Source organism: Sus scrofa, chromosome 16 (genome assembly GCF_054392235.1).
Source record: "Sus scrofa isolate SSC_HxYL_T2T_F1_AM1 chromosome 16, Sscrofa_HxYL_maternal_Yorkshire_Landrace_v2.0, whole genome shotgun sequence".
In the NCBI taxonomy this organism is placed as follows: domain Eukaryota; kingdom Metazoa; phylum Chordata; class Mammalia; order Artiodactyla; family Suidae; genus Sus; species Sus scrofa.
In genome coordinates, this window is record NC_139398.1 from 60,284,764 (window position 1) to 60,299,302 (window position 14,539).

General features: G+C 43.3%; 1 long non-coding RNA gene across 7 annotated transcripts in view; it reads left to right on the forward strand.

The window, feature by feature from the left end:
* LOC110257309 (uncharacterized) overlaps positions 1-14,539 on the forward strand; it is a 407,691-nt gene that overhangs the window by 350,454 nt on the left and 42,698 nt on the right. Inside the window, exon 6 of one of the 7 annotated variants that reach the window (XR_014831518.1) lies at positions 3,148-4,680. The exons of the other annotated variants lie outside the window; for them this stretch is intronic. This is a non-coding gene — a long non-coding RNA (uncharacterized LOC110257309). Of the gene's footprint in view, positions 1-3,147; positions 4,681-14,539 lie in introns of those variants that run through there. 7 annotated transcript variants of the gene reach the window in all.

A 14,539-nucleotide genomic window follows, 5' to 3' on the forward strand; every position in this document is an offset into this window, starting at 1 on the left:
AATCCCAAACTCCTACTGCATTCCTTTCCCAGCCCCCTTCCCCTTGGCAGCCACAAGTCTGTTCTCTAGAGCAGGTGAATTTTAATCTTAACAGCATTGACATGGTCAATTGGAGTACTTTGTCTTATAAACATTACATTGACATGGTCATTGGAGTGCTTTAAGTTGAACATGTATTCATGATGTATAATAATTTTTAAAGTTTTTAATGCCAGGAAAAAGGAAACTTGGTTAACAGTGGCTTATGCAATTAAGCATTTGGTTTTTTTAGCTTCTGAGTAGTTGGGAGGTAGGAAGTGGCAGGCTTGTTTCAGCTGCTCCATAACTAGACCAAGGATCCAGACCTTTCTAGTTTTGTGCTCAAGCATCTTCGGCATGTTGCCTCATGGTCACAATGGGAGTTATTTTTCTAGGCAACGGGTCCCATACAACAAGCAAGCAGAGTAGAAGGTTGACAAGGCATGACTCCAGTAAGCTTTTCCTCTTGTGTCTGTCCTTTTATCTAAAATTAAAATCTTTCCTAAAACCTCCCCTAGTAGACTCCACCCACGTATCTCATCGGCGAAAACTGGATCCAATGGCCACTGCTGGTTGCAAGGGAGGTTGGGAAAGTGAGTGTCTGACCAAGGGGAACAGGATTATTATAAGTGGTTTAAAGAAACTGAGATCCATAAAGGGGAGCTAAGTACATTGCTTCTTCCAAGCCAAAGGATGCAGGGATGGAGACCACTAGGTGAACATCAGTGATAGAATGCAGCAGTCTGCTGTATCTTGAGTGTGTAAACTCACTTCCCTTGGATCAGATTCTAAGAGAAGAAAGTCTTAAATGAAAAACCAGTTCTTATTTTTAACTCTTTCTGAATTAGGTCAACACAAAACCAGAACTACACGAAGGAAAAATAAATAACTATGGATTAAGATGTCTTAAAAAGTTGAGACTGAAGTATAGTCTATAAAGCAGTTAATGATTTTTAGAGAAAACTGTGTTGAGTATCAGATTATCATCAAACACAGAGGTACCACTTGTCATTCTTTTCTGCAGTATATCTTTGAAAACAGCATTTTTCCTGTTACATTAAAAACAACAAACAAAAAGGGAAATATTGATTATTTACCTGATGGGAATATATGACAACATTTTTCCTATAATACGCAAATATCTGATTAAAACACACTTCTCATTTTATTTTATTATTATTATTATTTTTTTTTTGTCTTTTTGCCATTTCTTGGGCCGCTCCTGCAGCATATGGAGGTTCCCAGGCTAGGGGTCTAATCGGAGCTGCAGCTGCCGGCCTACGCCAGAGCCACAGCAACATGGGATCCGAGCCACGTCTGCGACCTACAACACAACTCACGGCAACACCGGATCCCCAACCCACTGAGCAAGGGCAGGGATCGAACCCGCAACCTCATGGTTCCTAGTCGGATTCGTTAACCACTGAGCCACGACGGGAACTCCACACACTTCTCATTTTAAAAAAGTTGATGTTGTTCATGTGATTATTTATAAGAAGAGGCAATGTTGTTTACTGACAACACATCTAAGTTCTGGATCCAGGCAGACCTAGATTCATGTTTTGACTTAGCACGTGCCAGCCTTGGTCAATACTCAGTATCTTCCCTGTGAACTGGGGACAATAATACCACTGACCTCATAGACTGCTGAGAGTCTTAAAAGAGCCAGTGCATATGAAACACAGAATTATTACCAGGTACATAGTAAACCCGCAATTTACCTAGCTCAATATTTTTCTTAGTTTTTGTCCTGAATAAAATAAAACCATTTTGGATGTAATATTAATTGTTAATTATAACAAATAATTTAATTATGAGCGCCTGTTTGTCATTATTTACTTTAATCCAGGCATGCGTTATATCTTTGACTTCTCCCTGTTGGTGTTCTGCCAAGAAAGTAGAATTTTAGAAGTATTCTGTGATGTGTTTTGACAACAACTCTGTAATTAGACTGTGACTTTAAAAGTCTACGGTAGTAGATCAGACCACACCTAATGGAGTCACTGGTGTTTCCTAGGTGACTAACCATCCCCCTGGACTACAGCATCCCTGGCTGCGGCAGCTCTGATCTGCTGTTAACCCTCCATATCCTGTGCTGTAGGCTTCAGATGCAGCAGCTTTGGGCATCACGGAGCAGTGCTGAGTCACTCTGGCTTTTCTTTCCCACTCTTCACATCTCTTTCAAGAAATCCTCTCGTGGCCCACATGTCCTCATCTTTGCTCTTGAATAGCTAATTTTTTGGACCCAAGTATAAAATGGGACTGTGCTATTAGCCAGATGACATTATTCCATTTTGCCTTCAAGGTTATCATGAGACACTTTGTCAAATACTTTGTTAAATCCATGCATAGCATATTTGCCTAGACGAGTGGTCTGGCCAAGGCACTGAGGTTAGCTTGGAATGCTTGTTTGTGCTATTGTCTCTCTCCCCTATTTGAGAGTAAGAGCCAATATGGTAGAAAGCCTGTCTTTTAGATCACAATACTAGAGACAAAATAAGTAATTGTCGGGTAATTCGCAGGATGATAAACTAAACCAACCTGATAAAGTGAACCCATCTGACTCTAAATGATGACTAACTGTTTTCTTTATGTGCTCCCATGCCTGTCCTTTCATAATTATTTTCTTGAAAAACACTCATGATCAATATGAAAGTCACTATCCCTGTGTGAGGCCCATCTCAGACTTCAGCAACCTGACTCTTCCTTGCTAATAAATATCATGCTTAGAAGATCCAGACATACATAGCATGTCTAACCACAAGCAGAGCTAATGCAGAACAGTCCTGCACTACTAATACCAAACATTCTTTCAGTAAGGCAATCTAAGCAAAGCTAAAACCAGACACGAATAAAGTTACCTTGCAACTAACTGGGGCTGAGCCTGCTATTCGTATAAGCTCGCCTAATGGGTTGCTTTAGCTTTTTAAATTCCAGGCTCCTGCATCTCTGATGTGGTCGAGATGGTATCAAATAAAATTTGTATTCATTCTTCTGGAGATAGTGTTTTTAAAAGAAATTCTTTACCAAACATGAGGCAGGGGGAGGGTGGATTCTGGGAACCAATGCCACTGAACTGAATATGATTTTTTGACATGTGTAGTCACCAGATATCCTCTTCACCCACAGGACTTTTTGCAGAACTGACTTTAAAATAGTGATTGGAAAGGACCAGGGCTGCCATTCAATGCAGTTGGCATTTCCATCTGACTCAGAATATGCAGAAATATGGTTCAGAAACAAAGAGTAAAAATATTCTGGATGTCTCAGAAGAGAGGGGAATTTGTGCTTCTTGGCATCAAATGTGAGCCAGGGCTGCTGCTGAAATGTCCCGTGGAGACTGCCTCCCAGAAACAACTAAGAGCCCAGGAGAGAACTTGCAGCAATGGAAATGGGAGCTTGGAGTAGGGAAGAGACTTTTTCAAGGTCAACATATTGTAGCGGCTATGACAATGTACTACTCAGCTCTCCTGCTACAGGAGACTGATACTCCCAGCTGCTGCCCTTCTGGACCTACCATGACACTCATGTTAAGGCCATGTCTATCCCTAGCTGCCCCCATAGCAAGGGCATCAAGGCAGGCTCATTCTGTGAGATGCAAGACTCCTCCAAGGATAACTGTGTCTCAAGGACTCTCCATAGGCTTGAATCTTTCTTGAAACTTTGCCTCAGTCTGAGATCCTCCTTACCCAATCTTCCTTCCTTCCCTCTCTCCCTCTATAGGTGTTAGACCTCTACTGCCATCAGAAAGTGCTCCTTGCCTTTGGCCTCCAGGAAATCTCTTGCACATCTAATTCCATCTTGGTGTCTGCTCCTTGGCAGATCCAAACTAATATTTGGTAGCATTTCTTTGCCCATTCAACTGAGCATTGTTTCTTCTCCAAAAACAAAACTAATCATACAAAGAGACTGGCTGTCTTGATGAGGGTCGGAAGAAAGATTAAACATATATCTAATTTCTTAAACAAGCCAGGAGTGAGAGCTTCCCACTACCCACCACTCCCTTTGACCAATCATCAAATATTTGTGTCTCCTAGAACTTGTTTGTAAGAATGGGACGTAATACCATAATACAAGTTGATAGACTTAGTAGCCATTTGACATATTAAAGAGAGAAAAAACATCAGTGCTGATGCTGGGACCTCCCTACGCTGGTATGTAGCAATTCTCTCAACTCCCCAAGGATGCCACAGATACACAGGGGCTGGGAGCTGTTTGTAAAGGAGAGGTAAAGGAGTGTATTTCTGTTTGGTTTTTAGCTGTGCCCACAAGATGTAGAATTTCCCAGGACGAGGGATTGAACCCACACCAGAGCAGTGACCTGAGCCACCAGGGAACTCCCAAAGGAGTGCATTTTACTAGACTTAAAGGTTTCCCCACCTGCTCTGTCTCAGCTATTCACTTACTCATCTGTCAGATGAGTTACATTTCTCTTCTCCGCTTCCATATCCCAATTTATTTTCAAGTTCCTTGCACACAGATGTGCTCAATAAATACTTGCCAAGGAGTTCCCTGGAGGCCCAGTGGGTTAAGGATCCAGCATTGTCACTGCTGTGGCTAAGGTCACTGCTGTAGCACAGGTTCAATCCCTGGCCCAGGAAATTCTGCATGTCTTGGGTGTGGCAAATAAAACAAACAAACAAAAGTTGCCAAATAAATAAACCCATGAGTCCCATGGCCCTTTTTTTTGTCCTGGGTGATATTTCTGCTAGCCTATGGAAGTTGGGCGGGTAAGGTTAGGGAACAGAGGGCACAAAGTAATTTTTATCTTTCAATTTCCCACTGGGTCTCTCTATGACTATTTGTCTTCTTCTCTTCCTCCTCCTCCTTCTTTAATAAATCCTGAATTGTCTTTGAGTAGCAGAATATAATATTGAAGCTCTACATGAAGATTGTAAAGGAGCTAGTCAAGATAAATAAAAATAACCCCTTAACAAAATTGCTGAAAATTTTGTAATATGTTTCCATCATAAAGATCACAATGTGAAAAGCAATTCCAAAATTAGTGCTTAAAAACAACTGCAACAGCTCATCTCTCTTCTTATAAAAGAAACTGGGCAGCTTCTTTGGAGCTCATTTTTTATTTGCATTAGATATTGCAAGTAAACATGAATGGCAATGTTTGAAAAGTTGCAGGAATATTATAATTCACTTTCAGTGTTTGTGACTCATTAGTCCTACCTTCCGTAAACACAGTTACAAGATCATATCCATTTGCTTGTGAGCACATTATGAGTAACATAAATGTGCTTTATTAAGTTGATAATTATAAGCTGGAGGAAAACAGAAAGAATTTCACTCTCTCTTTCTTAAAGAGAAAGAGGCTGGCTAAATTTGGGGGAGCATAAAAGAATTAAAATAATCGCACCACGTTAGAACTGGTAGGACACCTTAGAGATGATCTGGTCCAGGACTCTTAACCTAGAGATCATGAATATCTAAGGAATCAATGAGTTGGCTTCATGGGAGGTCTATCTACCCCTTAAGATATATGCAAAATGTGGGAGTTCCTGTCATGGCGCAGTGGTTAACGAATCCGACTAGGAACCATGAGGTTGCAGGTTTGATCCCTGGCCTCACTCAGTGGGTTGAGGATCCGGCATTGCCATGAGCTGTGGTGTAGGTTGCAGACACAGCTCAGATCCCGTGTTGTTGTGGCTGTGGCATAGGCCAGTGGCTACAGCTCTGATTAGACCCCTAGCCTGGGAACCTCCATATGCCAGGGGTGTGGCCCTAGAAAAGACCAAAAAAAAAAAAAAAAAGATATATGCAAAATGTTATGGGAAGGTACATAAGTATATTTTTCTAGAGTGAGAACCCAAACCTCAAAAGATTAAGAAATCAATGTGCTGTAGGAGTGATGAATGAGAACAATTACACTGGGGCAGTGGCAACCCTGTTCGATGGTCCTGGAAATGCAAAATAGTCTAGCTGGACTGCCCGATTATGGAATGGACTCAGTCGCTCCCAGGTCCTTCATAGGCAGGAATATGAGGTGGCAGTAGACCAGAGGAAGGAACAGTGGACTCCTTCACAGAAACTCACCTGTCTATGAGTATTCCTAAGTCTTCATGGGCCATGAAGGTACATTAGCCCAGGACATGATGGTCCTATCATCCTTGAGGGTCAGCAACACTGGGGGTACCCTTTTAAAGGGGTAAAAAGAACAAGGGGTCAAAGATGGGGAGAATTGCTATCCCCTGGACAGAAGCAGAAAACCTATCAAATGTTAGTTTGGGAGGATAGTCAAGGGTTTGGCTTTCAATATGTGACATTCAAGGAGTGGAGAGAACATCCAGGTTCAGGTGCCCCAAAAGTAACTGGAAAGAGAAGTAAAGCTGAATGCTCCCTGTTACTGTAGCAAATTTCCTTCCCCATGAGTTTTTTCTTCCTCTGATGTTCTCCTGAATCAACTCCAAAGCTACTCTTGCATTCAGCCCCAGGAGTATGTGGCTTCCTCCTCTACCTAGAGTAGTGTGCTGGGCTGGCTTATACCCGATGATGAGAGTTGATTGTTAACCTTTTCCAACTTTGTCTTTAGGGACTTCACACTGGTAGCTTGAAGTTGATCATGGTGGAGGATTACTCACAGTATTACATGAACAAATGTTACAAATCAGGGAGACTCCCACCCCCAGCCACCGAATGGGTTGTTAAACATTTACCAGCATTTACCAATTACTGCCTGAGTGCGATAGTGGAAGGGAGGGTGGGGGGCTTTGAATAGGAGGTCACCTTGATGTCGAGGTGGCATCTGGGCACAGACTAGAAAGAAATGTAAAAATGAATCATGTAGATATCTGAGGGAAGAGCATTCACGTCACAGGAAGCAGCAGGTACCAAATATCTAATGCAGGAGTGTGCTTGGTGTTCAGGGGGCAGCAAAAAGGATAGTGTGGCTGGAACTGAGTGAGTGAAGAAGAACTGTAGGGTATGAGGTCAGAGATGGATGAGGGAGTGAAAGGCAAGTCATGAAAGACCTTTTGGATGATTATAAAGAACTTAACTTTTACTTTGAGAAAAATGGTGAGCCATTGGAGGATGCAGGGCAGTAAGGTGACATAGATATGACTTAGATTTTTTTTTTTTTTGTCTTTTTGTTTTGCTATTTCTTTGGGCCGCTCCCGCGGCATATGGAGGTTCCCAGGCTAGGGGTCTAATCGGAGCTGTAGCCACTGGCCTACACCAGGGCCACAGCAACGCAGGATCCGAGCCGCGTCTGCAACGCCACAGCTCAGGGCAACGTCGGATCGTTAACCCACTGAGCAAGGGCAGGGACCGAACCCGCAACCTCATGGTTCCTAGTCGGATTCGTTAACCACTGCGCCACGACGGGAACTCCGATATGACTTAGATTTTTAAAGGTTTACTCATTTTAAAATGGGGGCTTTGTGAAGGTAGACTGCCAGGGGTCAATAGGAGTCAAGGCAGCTGCAGAAAGATCAATTAAGAAGCTATTGCAAGAGTTCCTGTCGTGGCGCAGTGGTTAACGAATCTGACTAGGAACCATGAGGTTGGGGTTCGATCCCTGCCCTTGCTCAGTGGGTTAAGGATCCGGCATTGCCGTGAGCTGTGGTGTAGGTCGCAGACAAGGCTTGGATCCCCGCTTGCTGTGGCTCTGGCGTAGGCTGGCAGCTACAGCTTCGATTAGACCCCTAGCCTGGGAACCCCCATATGCTGAGGGAGTGGCCCAAGAAATGGCAAAAAGATCAAAAAAAAAAAAAAAAAGCTATTGCAATAATCAAGATGAAACATTATGGTAACTAGGACCAGAGCACTGGTGGTGGAGGGGTGAGAAGTGGTTGTATTCTGGATATGAATGTGGGAGAATCATTATTAGCAAACAACTTTCAGTTTAATAAAGAACAACCTTCCTAATAGAAATTTTATAATCTCCGATGAAGGACTGAGTTTTCTTTGCCTTGAATTAATCAGGAAGAAGCCTGACAGACACCCATCAAAGACACTGTAGAAGAGTTTCCTATGCTGGGAGGAGCTTACAACCCACTAACCTCTAATATCCTACAATGGCATGGGGGCTTGCTGACATAAGAAAATGTTTCTGTTATGATAACTGAATTAAGACTAAGGGAGCAAATGGATTTGGATATGTCTATTAAAATGGCTTGATTTCTGTTGATGGTTTTTCTTAGATTAATAAAATATATGATGCTCATAAAATATACATTAAAGTGTATATTTGTAATTTGGTATAATATAGTATATGTAATATGTAATATAGATAACATATTAGGACTTCTTGAGGGGTATTTAATATAATTACATATGTAGAGATATATATGTACACACACAGAAAGTTGACATAGGCATTTCACCTCAGTGTTTGAAGGTAGTGAGTTGCTCTCCGTGGTGCTGAAACACTGGGGTTAAAGGATAGGGTTCTCTCTCAGCTGGGTGACTCATCCTCCTTGGAAGTGGGACTACTGGGCTTGCGTAATCACATGAGGTACAGATGGGGTGGTTTGAGGAGGTATGAGAGCAAATAAAAAGAAGATGTCTTAGAATTCAGAATATAACAGGAGGAAAGGATTTTGAGACGTATCTAGGCCAACACCTTAATTTGACAACCGAGAAAACAGAGATAGAGAGCAAGCCCATTGGTCCTAAGTAGCAGAGATCCAGGACCAACTGTAATCTGGGACAAGATAAAATGAGAGAGGGCTGGGCTTGTGGGATTTTCTGAATATTTCTGACAGAGCTTTCTACCAGTTGAGTTCTCTCTTATCATGTGACCCCATTCACCATCTCAGTAAAAAGCTTCCTCAGAAATGTGCCTTTGTGAATTTCTCTTGTGGCACAGAGGGTTAAGGATCCAGCATTGTCACTGCAGTGGCTTGGGTCACTGCTGTGACACAGTTTGGTCCCTGGCCTGGAAATTTCCACATGCCATGGGAGCAGCCAAAAAAAAAAAAAAAAAAAGAAAGAAAGAAAGAAAGAAAGAAATGTGTATTTGTGCATGAATTTCCCCATTTCCCCATGCAATGAATTTACATCTGGCACCCCTAGCCTGGACTTTATATTTGTAAGAGTAAAGGAGCTGTTGATTGGTGTCACCCCAGCTTCCTAGGCTTTTGTAAATGACCACTACTTAATATCAATTTTCCAAACTTCTAATTGGTTTATCATGACTTCTGAAAGATTCAAAGAGCTTGGTATGCACTTATATGTTAGTTTTGTCCTTGTGTGGCTGATTTTATGCTCAGAGAGTCTGTAGATGTGCCACTTGAATACAATTAACGAGGTTGAAGGATACGAGAAAGAACAGGGGGTAAATCACCCAGTGACCAGTCACACAGACTTTCAGTGAAGTAAAAGCTCATGCCTTAATCTGGTTAAGTTTTACAAAAGAAGAAAAAGGACCAGAGTCCTTTCTGACATGGGTAATCACACTGATTAAACTGGTTGGAGTTTCCTTGCCTGAATTATCTAGGTAAACACAGACGTGCTTAAGATTTATGTAACCGAGGAAGCTACATTAAATCTTCACTTGAAAACTTTGTTAAATTCTAATTGAGTGTGTGTTTTTTAACTGGACTGGCATGAATAACTACTGAACTAGTGAATGGCAAAATGCCATTGACTCCTGATCTGTAAATAGAACAAAGCCATCTGTGGCAGTGGAGAGCCTGGAAGTTTCTGCTTCACCCTCCCAGAGGCTCACTGTAACCTTGGGTTGCAGATGGAGGTGGAGCACCAGCTTCATCTGGCCTCAGGGCCCCAGAGCCAAGAGCAGGTGTGGGCCACATGCCTAGTCTCCCCAGGGGCTAGGAAGAGCAGCTCAGAGACACACATTGCAAACAAAAGCAAGGCAAGAAGACTGCTAGCTGTTTCAGTCTGAGCCAGAAATGCAGGGCTCAAAGGGGAGGGGGAAATCAGCCTTATCCAAGCTTCCCTCCCTGCCTGTACACTTCAGATTCAGAATGTGCTTTTTCCAGAGTGTCTATCTCCAATCCTGAGTCCCAAGGTTCTCACCAATATGCTATTTAAAGTCTGTACAGGTGTCAGCTGAGCCAAGGAGGGTGTATCTGGAGAACTGTCTGGATGGCTAGTCTTTCTCTGCCTCCCTCCCTCCCAAAACCAATTCACTCAACTTCTGTGGGGAGGGTCTTCCTCTCTAGAAACACATGTACCGTTGTTACTCTGCCTTTTTCCCAGGCTAGACAATCATCTGTTTTTCTTGTCTTGATATCCTTTTCTGCTTGAGTGAATATATTCACTCCTTCCTGGTTGTAAGAAAATTAGCAAAGGAAGAAGATGTTCCGGCAAGGGCGGGGCCTCCACCTTTCATTCTGCAGTCCGAAAAGGATCTCGTCAGCTAGGGTTTGTGCTTGAGAACAGTCTGGATGCAATGAGGAGGTTTAGAATGCAGCTAACGATGGACCCCTGCCCGGGCCTTCATAGTTCCCTGGCTCAGGGTATTTCCAACAGTGGGGAGGTTTGTCTGCGGTGGGGGAGGGGGCCAGGGACTTAATAAATGGTTGTAGATGGAGGAGGCTCCGGAAGGGCTGAGCCATATTCCTCGAAGAGCGTCAGGAGGCTGAGGTGCCGGGCTGATCCTGTATTGCAGGCTGAAGCTGGTTTAATTGCTGGTAATTAAGGCAGGATCTATCGTTTCTGGGCATGCCTGGTGGGGGAGGGGCAGGATGTCTGGCCTTGGATGAGATGCAGGAAAGCCAGTGTCTGCTCCACTAAACTTGCAGCTCCCCCACTCCCAGCAGGGCCTGTTGCTGGGCAGTTTTCAGCACTAGGAGTCTTTGCAAACCTGCTCTTCAAGGATGGAGGGTTATCTTTTCAAAGGAAATGAAGGCAGAATAGAAATCGTCTTTATTGAGAGTTTGCCGTAGGTTAAAGATCGTGCTAAGCACATTTAATTCTCAAAACATCTCAGTGGGGGGGGGGGGGTGTTAAGTCGATGACAACGATGATAAAAAATACTTTGTTCCTGGTCTACAGTTAGCACAGGATGCAAATTTAGTTCATTGGATCCTGAGCTTATGCTTTCAAGGCCCATGCTATTTTGCAGAGGTTACAAGCTGGTAGCCTGTGAAGCTGGATCTGCTCTTCAACATGTCTGGTCCCCACACTGCTTTAGAATATGGAAATGTACAATAAAATTCAAGATTTCTGATTTTCTTGAAAAAAGTAAGATCTGTCAAAAACAGCTTTTTTTTTTTTTTTTTCAAGACAGCAATGAATTAGGGCTGAATGAGTATTCTAGAGAGGGAATCTCCAATTTCCCTGCAGATTTTGTTTGTTTACCCTGCTCCCTCTTGCCTAACCCTTAGCCCGCCTCAATCATTTATGAAATTACCTGACCCTTGTTAGCATTTTGAGATTGTAACACTGCCTCCCATAATGTAGGCTAGAATAAAACATCAAATAAGAGTCAAAACTGGAACAGAGGAAGGAGGTGGAGTGATGAGGCCCAGTTACGGGGGCAAGACACACACAAAGAGCAAAAGCTATCACGGAGGCCAATTTGGCCCTAGTCTCATTTTCATGCTCACAGATAAGCAGAGAAAAGCTGGCTCAGGATGGGGGAGAGATGCACAGAAATCTCAAGAAGCACTATAGTCTGAGGCAGGCAACTTTCCTTGTCTGCTTTTAACAGATTGCTTTTCATAAAGCTTTGCCTTAGCTCAGCTTTATCATCCCTGCGTGAGCTTCCAGCTGGACAGAATCCGAAAGCTAAAAGCCTGCACCTTCCAGAGAAGGAGGGCATTTGGCTGCCACTACGGCTGTCCAGCCACACCAGCCTGCTTGCTTCTGGGTAATCAGGTGGGAAATTTCATCCGAGTCTAGAGTTTCCTGCTGTATCAGCCTTCCCCAGGCTTCTACAAAGTTCAGACTCATGTATCCCCACCAGCAATCCTGCACTTTAGAGAGTACTGTTAAAGAATTTATTGGTTTTCTTTCACCAGAAGAATCAGCCACTTTGGTCAAGGCAAGAACCATCATGATCAATGTTGTGGTCCAGTTTTTGAAGTCCTTGGAGTGACCAGAGAAGGACCTCACATCTAATACCTCTAGAGAAACGTCGTGACTTCCAAGCAGAGGCCATGAGATCCCAGGGGGCTTTGTCTTAGGATATCTTCTAGGCATGAGTGAAAACTAAGCCTGGGTGACTGACAATGAAGGTGACTAGGCTCTTCCCTAAGGACCTGAGGGCAGCTGGTATTTTTCCACTTTCATAGGTCAAGAGACCCTGGCCTATGTGTATGTGCTCTAGTCTCTTTCTCCAAGACTAGTTCTTTCAAGAGTCTTTACTAAGACATCACAGTGAAGGCTGCTCCTTCCTAAACCTAAACCTTGGAGGTTCCCTGGATTGGGAGTGAATTAGGATGACTCCAGTTCTGAGCAGAGAGAAGAGCAGACCCATAAGAGCAGACCCTGGGTTTCTGTCCTGGTTCTTCCACTTGCTAGCTAGGTTGGCTTACTAATCACCTAACCTCTATGGTTTCCTCATTCAAAAAATGCATAATGGGGAGTTCCTTTTGTGGCACAGTGGGTTAAGAATCTGACCATTATCCATGAGGATACCAGTTCGATCCCTGGTCTCACTCAGTGGCTTAAGGATACAGTATTGCCGTGAGTTGCGGTTTAGGTCACAGACATGGCTTGGATCTGATGTTGCTGCGGCTGTGGTGTAGACTGGCAGCTACAGCTCTGATTCGACCCCTAGCCTGGGAACTTCCATATACTGAAGGTGTGACCCTAAACAACAACAACAACAACAACAAAACCCCAACGAAACAAAAAAAACAAAAAAACAAAACCCAAAAAACTATGAAGCTTTTAGGAGAAAACCTAAGTGTAAATCTTCATGACTTTGAATTTGGCAACAGAGTTGTACAATACGACATCAAAAAGACACACCACGTGGATGTTCTCCCGTGGTACAGCAAGTTAAGGATCCAGCTGTGGCATGGGTTTGATCCCTCATGGGGGACCTTCCTCACGCCGCTGTTGCAAAAAAAAAAAAAAAAGTACAAGTAACAGAAGAAAATGATAGATTGGACTTCATCAAAATTAAAAATGTTTGTGCTTCGAAGGACACTATCCAGAAAGTGAAGACAACCCACAGAATAGGGAACATATTTTCCAATTAATATCTAATAAGGGACTTACATATAGAATGTATAAAGAATATTTACAATATTTCAAAACGGGCAAAGGATCTGAACAGACTTTTGTCCCAAGAAGATAGACAAATGGCCATGGAACACATAAAAAGATGTTCAATATCATTACCCGTGAGGGAAATGCAAATCAAAACCACAGGGAGCTACTTCTTCACATCTACTAGGATGGTAGAATCAAAAAGTCAGATATAAATTGTTGGCAAAGATATGGAGAAATCAGAACTCTTTTTTTTTTCTTTTTTTTCTTTTATCCTTTTTAGGGCCACACCCATTGCATATGGAGCTTCCCAGGCTCCAGGTCAAGTTAGAGCTACAGATGCCCCCCTAGGCCACAGCCACAGCAATGCAGGATCCAAGCATCTGCAACCTACACCACAGCTCACGGCAAGGCCGGATCCTTAACCCACTAAGTGAGGCCAGGGATCGAACCCGAAACCTCATAGTTTCTAGTCGGATTCCTTTCCACAGCGCTGTGAGGGGAACGCCCAAGAAATCAGAAGCATTATACACAGCTAGTGGCAGTGTAAAATGGGCAGCCACTTTGAAAACTAGTCTAACAGTTCCTCAAAAGGTTAAACATAGAGTTACTATTTGATGAGCAATTCCACTCCTGGATGTTTACCCAAGAGAAATGAAAACACGTGTCTACACAGAGAGTTGCATACAAATGTTCATAGTAGCAGTATCCATAATAGCCAAAAAGTGAAAATAATCCAACTGTGACTCTCCCCCACAAGGAGTTATCACACCAGTGGGGAAGACAAGTCTGTATGAAATAATAAGCAATGCCAAGTGGGCCAGAATCAGATGCTACTTGGAGAGGGAGACAAGAGCTGCGGTCTTGAGAAGACACATAGCCATGGAGGGAGGAAATCTTGAGAAGAGATATTTTTAAACTCCAAGTACAGAAATCACATCCTGTGACACTTGGTGATGGTACTGCTTATTTTCCAGTACCATTGTCTGATTTTTCACATGGTTTAGTGCCCAGCCAGATCAACTGTTTCATTTTTGTTTTTCCCCCAGCTGCAAGCACGGAGGCTGAAATCCAACTTGGGGTGATTGGGTTCTGTGATGAGGATGGAGCTGCACTCAAGATTAAGAGCTTCCTTTCTGAACTGGCCTGTTTCTTTTAATCATGCCTGTGTCACTAAGGGCATCCTTTTTGCATCTGTACCCTACCCTGCAGCCAGGGAGGGTCGGAGAGCATGCTAATGTTACTGTCTGGGGAAGTAACTGGAGAATAGGAAGAGCCAGGAAGCTGGTCTTACTTCAAGGTCACCCAGAGGGCAAGCACCTGGCTGATCAGGGATTAGCGTAGATGTTACTGCCCTGCTAAGCCCACGGGGCTAGTTTGT